General features: G+C 44.1%; 1 protein-coding gene across 1 annotated transcript in view; it reads right to left on the bottom strand.

Annotated features, from left to right (window-relative positions):
• TTC9 (tetratricopeptide repeat domain 9) overlaps positions 1-10967 on the bottom strand; it is a 47430-nt gene that overhangs the window by 29220 nt on the left and 7243 nt on the right. The gene's annotated exons all lie outside the window — the stretch shown is intronic.

The following is a 10967-nucleotide window of genomic DNA, read 5'->3' on the forward strand; positions in this document are numbered from 1 at the left end:
GGGGCGGCGGGGGCGAGCCCCGGGCGTGGGGATGGGCCGACTCTGCTCCCCGCTCTCCGCGCTGGCCCGGCAAGGGGCGAGCCTATGCCCGGACCCTCAGCTCTCCGGACTGGCCGACCCTATAGACCCCCCGCCCACCGTCCTGCTCTCCCTCGCTGGGCTCCCTCCAGGCCCCACAGCCGGGTCCCTTCTGCTCTCCTGTGCCTTGCCCTCCCGTACCTGAGGGTCTCACCTCCCTTTCTGTGGGTTGGGATCCCACCTCCTCCATTACCCTCTTCACCCTAGTTTCCCGGCTCCATCCCCTCTCCCAGATCCCACCAGTGGCTATCCAGGATTAACACCTGTTCATGGTCCCTCGAAGTGTTCTGGTGTGTGTACTCCATATCACTGGGCAAACAAATGCCAGACCGTGAAGTCTCCTGTGTCCTCTGCATCAGGGCAGCAGAAGCCAAGGCCCAGTAACTGTGCTGGTACCAGCCAGTCAGGGGCTTTGATTTTCCTGAAACAGACTTTCCCATGAGAGGCTGAAAAATGGGTCAATGCTCACTGATGCCTGGAACATGTCCTGGTTTGGGGGGTATCAGTGGGGAGTGACTCTCCTCCTGCAGAAAAACAGCAGAAAAACTGTGCACAGCACCAGGCATTGTTTTGTTAGGCCTAACACCATGTCCACATTGAATATTAGAACAGCTGAATGTATTTTGGATGCATTGTTGTGCCGAGATATTTTGTAGGTCTTGCCTCATGCTTAAAAACTAGAGGGTGGATGAAAAAAACACAGTGAGATTTTTTTTCTCAATAATATATTGGGATGCATCTTTTCATTACCCATGCAACTCTTACATGGTAAGGCTGCAACTGGTGCAATGTGTTCAAGCTTCTCTCTGCAACCATGAGGACATTTTAAAATGGAGACTTGAGTTTCTCTTTGCATATGGACAGCCTGCTGCGATGGCATGGGGTGTTGCAGTGCAGGGCAAACTTGGATAGCCATGTGGCATAGCTCCATGTAAAGGTATTAATGCATGTCTGGGACTGGTGCCTGGATAATTGGGCTTTATGCATTGGTAGTGTCAGTCCCTGCTGCTGTTTCTGGACCCTATTGAGGTTGTGGTCACAGTGTGGGACAGACACACATCTACTCGCTTGAATCCAAAAGCCTGAGCCACAAGGAGAAGCAAATAGCAGCATACTTGGTGTGATAGAAGTACAATTTTGAAAATGCTTTCACAAGAGAAATTATAGCTAAGATATTCAGCAGTGATTACATGATTTCAAGTGCTTTCATTTCCAGGTGCCCTACTAGATACATCCTCAAGAAATCTTACTTTATGAAAATGGATGCTCAGCGTTTTCAGGTACCTCAAACCAAGAGTGAGATAAATTACTTACAAGTCTTGCTCAAAGTATATGTGATCTAAAATCAGGAAATCCTGGGGGGCGGGTGTGGCGGTGGTGGATATTAGTCACAGTAGCTAGAGTGGAACTGATGTGTGGAACCTAAATATTAAGGAAGGAAAATTCCTGTTGGGATGTTTTTTTAATCTGTCTGCTAGTCATATTGCACAAAGTAGGTTTAAGTAATTTCAGAGGTTTCATTGTACCATTATTGATTGCTGCTTGGGAGAATTCACAAAGACAACGTATATCTCTTGTGCTGGAACGCTGACTTTGCCAGAAGAAAGGAGATTGCCACAGAGGATTAATTGCTCAGATCTGAGCAGCTGCAGAAGCAATCGAAGAAGGGACTGTTTTCTTGGAGGGTGATGTAGCAAAATGACACTGGGAATAGTTGCTTCTGTTTTTCAGAGTTTGCCTGAGCCCATGGACTTACATGGCATAGGGGGCACTGAGACATAAGTGACTTTTTCTCCTCTCCCACCCCCCCTGCTTAAGGAATCTTTGAGATTTCTTCTTTTGGTTACTGATCAACAGTGGTACTCTGAAACAAGCTATGAAAAGTGTAAGTTTTTTTACAGAAGAGTTTGGCAGTGGCCACTGGTATTATGGGTGCAGATGTGGTCAGAAATGGTCACAAGATAGTGACAAAGCTGGGTGATCCTTGCATTATGAACTATCCTGAATATACCAAACTGTAGCTTAGTCCCAAAAGTTGCCTAAGCACCTAAATAAGTTTTCTCCCTTGTAGTTCTTCCAGAAATATCCAAACTCTCTTCCTGACATTGCTGGTGCCTATGAAGATGAATGCCACAACCATGTAAGTCCCAAAGCAGACCATAACAGAAATGTCTGAATGATTGCTGCTTATTGGCCAACTTAGACTCTTTGTTGACAGCAAGCAGTATCCCTCAGCTGAGAGCTGGATCTCTCAGCCAGAGAATTCAAAGCTGCCATAAGATGTGCAGGATGACTGGCAAAGGTCAATTTAGTCCACCAGATCCTTCTTCCTGGAGAGGAGTTAAGTAGTGTTGGCTTTACTAAAATATTTAGGAAACATCACACCAGTCACAGGGTCACCACATTGACCACAGCATAAGGGACTGTTTGTTTGTTTGTTTGTTTGTTTTTCAAGAGGAGTGTGGTGCTTGGAGGAAAACATGAGAAGCTGTCACCTTTCCGAGTCAGACAAGATTTGTGCTTGAGAGACACCTCACATTTCATTTAACATATGACGTGATGTTCAGGTCAAGATTTCAGCTGCCTTGGGCCCACTAGTCTTCTCATACAGGCTTGCCAGTGGTCAATACCTCTACTGATATCCAGCTTGTAAACATGACAGGAATCTGAAAGAATCAGAAAAAGTTTATATATTTTATTGATGCACTGAACTGTGAAATAAAGCATAGCTACATTCAGATAAAATTAAGCCAGTTTGCAGTCATTACCTGTGTGCCCTGAGAGGAGGTCATGATATTGGTCAGTATTAGCTGTCATGCCTGTCTTTTGTCCAACGGTGAGGGGTTTTCTGTCCATAGAAGCAGAACATGCTTATCTATCCCATTCTGTAATAGGTGGGGTGTGCCTGTCTGTCTGGATGCCCCCAGGTGCTGTGAGTGTCTAAAACTGCCTGAGTGTGCCTGTCTCTCCTCCTCCACACTGAGCTTTCCTTAGCATGTTCCAAAAGCATACACTTGCATTGTTTAATTATTATTAATAGTAGTATTATGCAGAGGTCACATGCTTCATAGGATATTTTAGGATCTGTGACTCACTAAACCATAATTTCCTGTTCACAGGTTACCTGAAGAAAATTGTCTTTGTGGAGTCCTGTTCATGGTTGGAAGGTATGTTCTTAGGGGAAATGGTAAATATTGAGAAAAATACTGGATCTCACATATCTGTGAGCTGTCCTAGCCTTCCTCCAGGTGCAATTGTTTCTGCCTGCACATAAGATGATTAATTTACAGGCATATGGAACAGATTCCCTGCATTTCAGGATAGTGCTGTAAGGAAACTAGAAAGGCTCCTGAGACAATTGAGGAGGCTGGGCAGTTGGGCTCTAGTGGGGCACTGAAGGTCTGGAGAATCTTTCCTATGAAGATAGGCTGAGAGAGTTGGGGTTGTTCAGCCTGGAGAAAAGAAGGCTTGGGGTGACCTTATTGCAGCCTTTCAGTACATAAAGGGAGCTACAGGAGAGTTGGAGAGGGGCTTTTAACAAGGGCAGGTAGTTATGACAAGGGGGAATGGCTTTAAACTGAAAGAGGGTAGATTTATTGGACATAAAGAAGACATTTGTCTATGATGACGGTGATGTGTCTATGATGAGGGGGGTGAGGCACTAGAACAGGTTGCCCAGAGAAGCTTCTAGAGAACACATCCCTAGGAGTGTTCAAGGCCAGACTGGATGGGACTTTGAGCAACTTGGGCTAGCAAAAGGTGTCCCTGCCCATGGCAGGTAGGTTTGAACAAGATGATCTTTAAAGTTCCTTCCAACCCAAACCATTCTATGATTCTTCTAGATGGAAGTGAATCCACTGTAGCATTTTTGCTGTTAGGTGAGCTTTTTATAAATTGGAACTCTAAAGGCCGCTATGAGGAAGCAAGTCTATCTATATTGAAAACCAGATACCAATTTGGAAAGCAGTATAGCATGTAAGGCCTCAGTCCAGTTCTTGTGCATTCATTCATGTTGATGGGACTGTTGACCATGTGAGAGTTGTTTCATCAAATCCTTCATGCCAAAGCCTCACCTATTTCCAGTTGTGATGAAAACAGTGTCAATCCCTTGTGAACAGGAGAAGAGATCCCTCATTGCCTCCATTCAGCTGCAGAATTCCCAAACAGCAGCAAGCTTCCAGCATACACAGCTGCTGCTGCTACAGTCTGTCACCAGCTTAGTCAATCATCCATTATTTATTTCCAAACTGTATGTAAAGCTCTGCAGCATAGCCATTTATGTCCATATACAGGGAAAAGAAGAGAAAGAACTTTTGAAAGGCCAGGAGAACAAAATCAGAGAAGCCTCTGAAATCCTTTGTTGGGGAGATTGCCTTATGTAGTTATATCCAAGGAAGAGAGGAAAGGGAAATAAAATCACATTTAACAGAAGGTGCAACCTTGGTACAAATTTCTTTGATCTCTCCATCTCATTTGTTGCAGTCAAAAATTCCTTTTTTAGAACACAAGATCCTTTGTTTACAAGTGTCCATCAAATGCAACACGCTTGGAGAGTATTGTGCATGTCTTCTTCCACAGTCTGCATTCTGTGATGGGTCAGTTGATCCTGCAGGCTGTTTGATGCCTGCTGACTGCCTAGTTGAGAATGGTTAATCAGGACTACAGTAAATCTCCCAGGAATAATACACAATCAAGGAAGAATAGCCCACAGAAATGTTTGCAGGCAAATAAGAGAGTCTCTGTGACAAGCCATTGCTTGTGTGCATATATGAGCAGCATCTTTGTCACAAAAAATGCCTGCTGACAATACTAAGAGGTGGATGGTTAAACAGAGCAGCTGTTCAGAATTAAAACAACTCTTCCAAATTCTGGTTTTAGCATTCTGGATTCTTTCTTTCTTTTTCATATGTGCGGTAACAAATTGCTAACTAAGAGGCTTACCCATGAACTCAGGACAGGTCACATCAAAACAATTTAGCAGCATTCCCAGTGTTTCTTTTTGCACTTTAATTAAAAATGAGTACTCTGATTTGCAGAACAGTTGCACTGGAAGGGAATGCTGCCAAAAAAAGTTTGAAAAACACTTTTAACCTTTTAAAATCAGCTGTTGGCAGCTATAATCTCTCAAGCGAATGCCATTGTTCTGGGTAGCTCTTGCACTTTACTCAGGCTGGACTAAAGAGCAGCAAAGTTGATTCCTCTGTTGTGCATGAAAAGAGCAGATCTGGAAAAAATCACACCCACATCTTGCTTATCAGACGGATATTGGGAACCACAAAATAGGCTCTCCTATATCTTCCAGCCCTCATTTTTCTTCTATCTTATCTTCCAGCATCCAAAGCTGTCCTAATTCTGAAGGCACATCTATGCCAGGCAAAGGAGAATGGTGTGAGGTTTTTGAGTTAGCAGTGACCTAGATCTGACTTGAGAACAATGCTTTTTCTGAGACCCTAAGGAAGCAGACCCTCGCTCCACTGTCAGTTGCTACTGCCCCAGGGAGACCTACAGAACTGCCTAATGCTATACCACAGCATTATGGGCTTGAGTTACTGCGCATCAGATGTTCCACCAGACTGGCAGGGTGCCTATTCCAACCCTCCATGAAGGTGAAGGCACTCATTCCCGTAATGCTGAAAGACTGCATATTGTTCAGCATTAGTGGGGAATAAGAGACTGCATAGAAGCAGTTATTGCAGGTCTGCTCGTGTCTGGCATCCTCCTTCTGCCCAGGTAAATGGCAAGGAGTTCAATGTTAGTAAAGATCACTTTAACTCCAAGAGTGACCAGGTGACACTTGGTGCTCAGATCTGTACAGGAGTGCAGAATAAGTCACTTGGGTTTAACTCTAATGAGACAGTATGTGAGTGTAACTGGAAACTGAATTTCTGAACAATACAAAAAGAATCCTGAAATGCACTGACTCCCCATGAACTTTGAATTGCTGGTACTCTGAAGAGAAACGCCATCCAATGGTCACGAGCAGTAAAGCCTGCTCAGTTTGTGTGTCCACATTAGGACTGTTGCCTAGTCTTTACACCATGCTTACACCTTCAGGATCAAGCAGTGATTGCAACTGCACTCCAGGGTAAGTGCATATTTATCATTACTTGCCCATTACCTAAAGAGCTCACACCAGCACCCTTGGGTTCAACCCACACATACAGCTGTAACTCGTACAGCTAAATTTCTTCCATGGTATCATATAGGCACACATCAAAAGTGCATCTAACTACCTCTAAGCTTGAAAAACTATCTCTCTCTCAGTTTTGTGGCTTAGTCTTTGCTTCTGAGATTAAACATGACACATGGGAGCAAATGGAAATTCTTGTGCTTCTAATTGCTTGCTTTGTGTGAGATATTCCCAACTTCAGCTGAACTGCAAGAGAAAATTATGAGCAGTAATTTTACAAAGCAAGCAGACCTGCTAGAGAAGTGTCTGCCTTTTTAATATCTGGTCTGGCAGTGTGCAACAAGCAGAGTTGTTTGGAAAGTTCCTGGTTGGGCAATGTCTTTGAAAACCAGGGCTTACATGAATTATCTTGCATATTCCATCCATTTTCATTGTCTTATGTCATGGGACAATCTTCGCTAAGGTAAAGGTTCAATGCCTACTAACTTTGTCATGCCTGAGGGGTACCAAACCCTGGCCTCTGGGAAGGCTCTGGCTGTGCTAGACAGACCTAACTGGGCTGATGTCAAAGGGAGGGTTTGTGCTGTTTTCCTGTCTGGTCTCAAAAGTCCCTGCAAGTTGTTGATGGTGATCAGAGTGGCCTCTGAGGAGAAACAGGCTATTTCAGGAAGTGTGGCTGATGATACAGTAAATGGTACTGTCCCCTAAGAGAGCACTTAGCCACTCTGTCGGCAGACTGGCAGGCCCTGCAGCTCAGTTAGCTGTGCTATCTTTGGAAGAGAGGTGAGATGAAGGTGTTTTATGGTCCTGACCTTTAACATGCCTGTGCTGTTTGAAGGGTAAACTGCAGGGCCTGGGTCAAATTTCAGTGTAAATGCATTTGTACTTGCTTTTTTAGTGGGATGTAGTTATTCTGCTTGCTTTTCTCTCTCTCTCCTAATATGCTGAGGGTGCTGCAGTGCACAGCTAAGCAGATGGCTCACTTCATCCTAGAGACAGATCCATTTCTGAGCACAGGGATTCTCGTATCTAAAGAAGTGCTCAAGTGAAACCATTTGAGTAAAAGCTGCATGGAGATCATTAAGCTCATTTACCACATAGATGGGTGATTTTCTTACAAGAAGCCTTACAAGAAAAAGGAAGAAAAACTATGAAAGAGGAACACTTCTTGCTGTATCTCCAACATTCATCATGCAGCATGTTGGGTTTTCCTGAGGACATGCATTCCCAGATTTGCTACAAACAAATTTGTGAGGTCTGGTGAGCACAAAGTCCCAGGCAGTGTGGTCACAGACTTACCATCTGTGTGTGATCTCAGTAGCACCAGCCCTGCAGTTCACATGTGAGGTTCTCATCTTTCTAATTTTGTTGCAAAAATGGTTCTGTTCCCCACCCAGACAGCTTTCCAGGCTAGGCCTCATCTCTCAGGACACTGCAGTGATGGAAGGTGGCCAGCATTGTGTGGTATCAGTATAGCTGTGTGTATACTGAGAGCTTAAATTAACTTTGAATGAGGAAACATCATTGCTTCATCCTGCAAAGAGAAGAGAAATTCTAATGGACCTTGATGTATGAAAGACTTTTGAACTCATTTAGTGGGTCCACCTGACATTGTCAATGTAAGTAAGGTTTCAAATGTGGACATGTACTATCCCTATTTAATCGAAGCTCACTGAGGATTTCACTGCAGAAAATTTATTTAGTGGTTCCCACAGCACACTGTTATTGCACTGATAGACTGTTTGAAAGGTATTTCTTTCCCCATAAGCTGTCATGCACAGCTTACATTAACAATACTGCCCTGAGGAGAGTCAGATGAGCAGTCCTTATGGACCTACTTGTCTGTGCACACCTGTCACAATAATTTCTTAGCCCTGAGCAGGAGTGTCCTGGCAGCTCAGGAAATAAAGATTTCCTGGTGTTGAGGAGACTGAATAGAAACAAAATGGACTATTTTCCTCCAAAATGAAAAAATCTGTATTAATAAAGATTTTTTAAATTATTCATTGACCATGCCTCTATTTGCTTCTCTGATTGCATGTCCTGTCAACTAACTACCCAATGACTGCAGTATCCACACTTCATTTAATTCTTAACGCATTGGTTTTCAAGTAAGTATGGTTTGCTTATGAGGATCAGCCTAGATAAATCTCTCATTAGGCTGTTTCTTTCCTTCCTTCATGAAGTTGTACAATTATTTGACTGTTTTCATCACAGTTCTAGGCTTAGAAATACCAGTACTAAAAAATGCAGAGCAGTTAGAAGAATAAGCAATGCTTGACCTTATTAGCAAGATTGCTTATTCTGTGCTGGGAGGCTTTGGAGATTTTGTAAATTGTGCTGAATAAATCTGATTAAAGAGGACTATGAAACAGATAAACATATACATTTAAGAAATGAAATTCACATAGAAAGAGAAATATGGGATGAATGCAGCTTCCCATGTCCACTTTTATAAATGTTCAAAGACAAAGGAGACATTTGATCTGCCATAAAAGCCAGTATGGATGAGAAAGTCGAAAACCCATGAGCAATACAAAAAGTCAGGCTACTGCTTCTGTATTCTTGATACTCACCTGAGAATCAGTTTGAAACGATCAATTATTCTGGCTAGAATAGAGTCCAAGGTTTCATCTCAAAGGCTAGTAAGTCATTAGCCATATAATGTTCCTCTCCATGCACCTTTCCTTTTTAGGAAGGAACAACAACAGTGAGTTGATGTAGTGGTTTGGTCCAAAATACTCATTACTGTTTATCTGCTGTGAGATAAGAGTTAGGAGAAATGCAAAACAGGCACCAAACTTGGAAGAATATAAAGAAGTTTATTAACAGACCTAAAAGAAGAAGGAAAAAAAATTATACCACCTTCAGAACTCTCCTCCTCCCCCCACCTTCCTCCCTTCTCCCACTGACGATGTGAAAAGACAACCCTTAAGATGTTCAGTCTGTTTATCACTTCCATAATAACCTTGTTCAGTCCATTTAGAAAGAGAAGTCTCTTCTTGCTCATGCTATGAAAACATTATCACAACGAGACAGCCGCCCACTTCCAAATATCGTTCAGTCCATTTAGGAAGAGGAGTCTCTCTGCCTGCGTGTGAGTCCTTTCCCCCGACTTGCAGCTTTTCCCGCAACTGCCTTCGAGGGTCCACTCTTGAAGTTTTTTGGGGTACAATTTTAAGGTTGAGCCGTTCAGAAACAAAAACAGAGGCCCTTCTCCTTCCCTGGGAGCAAAGGGTCTTCATCATCTTCATCTTTAGGACTATCTCTGGGAGCATCTCTACGGACTGAGGTTTTCTCCTTTCCCGTTCGGAGCAAAAGTCCTCATCTGGTTCATCTCTCCCTGTCCAAACTTCTCATGAAATTACAGCTGCGTCAGCATCTGCCTATCTCAGCGCAGGTGCTTTTGCTCACGAATTGAACACTCCACCCCCCATATCTTCATGAAATTACAACAGGATACTCTGATATATCATAGCTTCACAACAGAATTTCAGCTTTAAGCATCTCCTCTCTCTCTTCCCTCAGGTTTTCAGCTCTTCACAGCAATAAAAGGGTTACTCTCACCTCGGCCTTGCAGCTTTGCAGCTGGAATGTTGAATGTTTCTTATCGCAGTGGAGAGGGGGGAGAGCCAAGCCGCTCTGGCTGCCCATGGCAAGGCAGTGGGGGGGGTTCCATGGCTGGAACAGGTCCATGGCTTCAGGATGGCCGTGGCCCGGCCCGGCCTGGCCCAAGCAGGGCCTGGCCGGGCCCACTGGGCCCTGCTCGGGCCCTGCAGCCACCTGTCCCAGCGCCGGAAACGAGAGAGAGCTTGGAGGGGGAGTTTGCCTATTCTTAAATGTGGATCACAGAGGTGATCACAACTTTAAGTGGCTTAGAGAATTGTCCATATTCAAACTGGCCAGCTGATAGGTTCTATCAGTTCCCAGAGGAAACTGTAAGCACCCCTTAGCAAGGACGTCCCTTCCGGGACTATGCTTGCTAACCTATGACAGTTGAATAGATGGATAATATGGATGGAAAAGATACTTCAGTAATCCTGGAGCTCAAATCTGAGAGATATTGATTTCACCACAGGCCTGATAGTGGATTACAAAGGCAAGAAAACTCATTTAACCAACCCTTCTTTAAATCCAAATCTTGTTATGACTAGGAATAAAAAAAAAAAAAAAAAAAAATTAACATGATTGAGAGACTTGGTAAAGTGTCAGACACTAAACAAGGATTGTTTTGGGGCAGTACAGCTGCATAAGACTGCATAGCTCAGTAAGGCTCAAGCTGTCCTTTTTCAGTACAGAGCCCCAGCTGATTATGTAAGGACATTTCCTGCTGGACAGAAATGCAATTTCTCACAGATGCAATTTTTTACAGATGCAGCACTCTATATGTGTGTTGGGGTTTTAGTTTAGTCTTAGTTTTTTTCCTGTTAAAGGAATTTTCTCCCATATGCATGTTGCTAGGGGACAAATAGCTGTACTTAAGAAAGACAAAAAGGGGAGTGGGGCGGGCCTGGCTACTCCTTTGTCTACACCTGGGTGTGGGGTCAGTTCACTCTGAGCGTCCGGAGAGAGAAGCTGCAGAGAAAGGAGCTGCTGCTTCTTTCTTTTTGGCCGTTCTTTCTTCCTGCTGGAACCAAAGCCGGGACCCCAAAAGCCGCTTTCCCTGCCCTGCTGGAGACCGGGCTGTGGCTGCCCTGCCCCGCTGCTGCTTCGAGCTTTCGCTACGCTGTAGCCCTGCTCGCCCTGCCTGCCTGGGCCT

Source organism: Corvus kubaryi, unplaced genomic scaffold (genome assembly GCF_017639235.1).
Source record: "Corvus kubaryi isolate FWS band 111438036 unplaced genomic scaffold, C.kubaryi_AGA036_p1.0 66, whole genome shotgun sequence".
NCBI classification, from domain to species: Eukaryota; Metazoa; Chordata; class Aves; order Passeriformes; family Corvidae; genus Corvus; species Corvus kubaryi.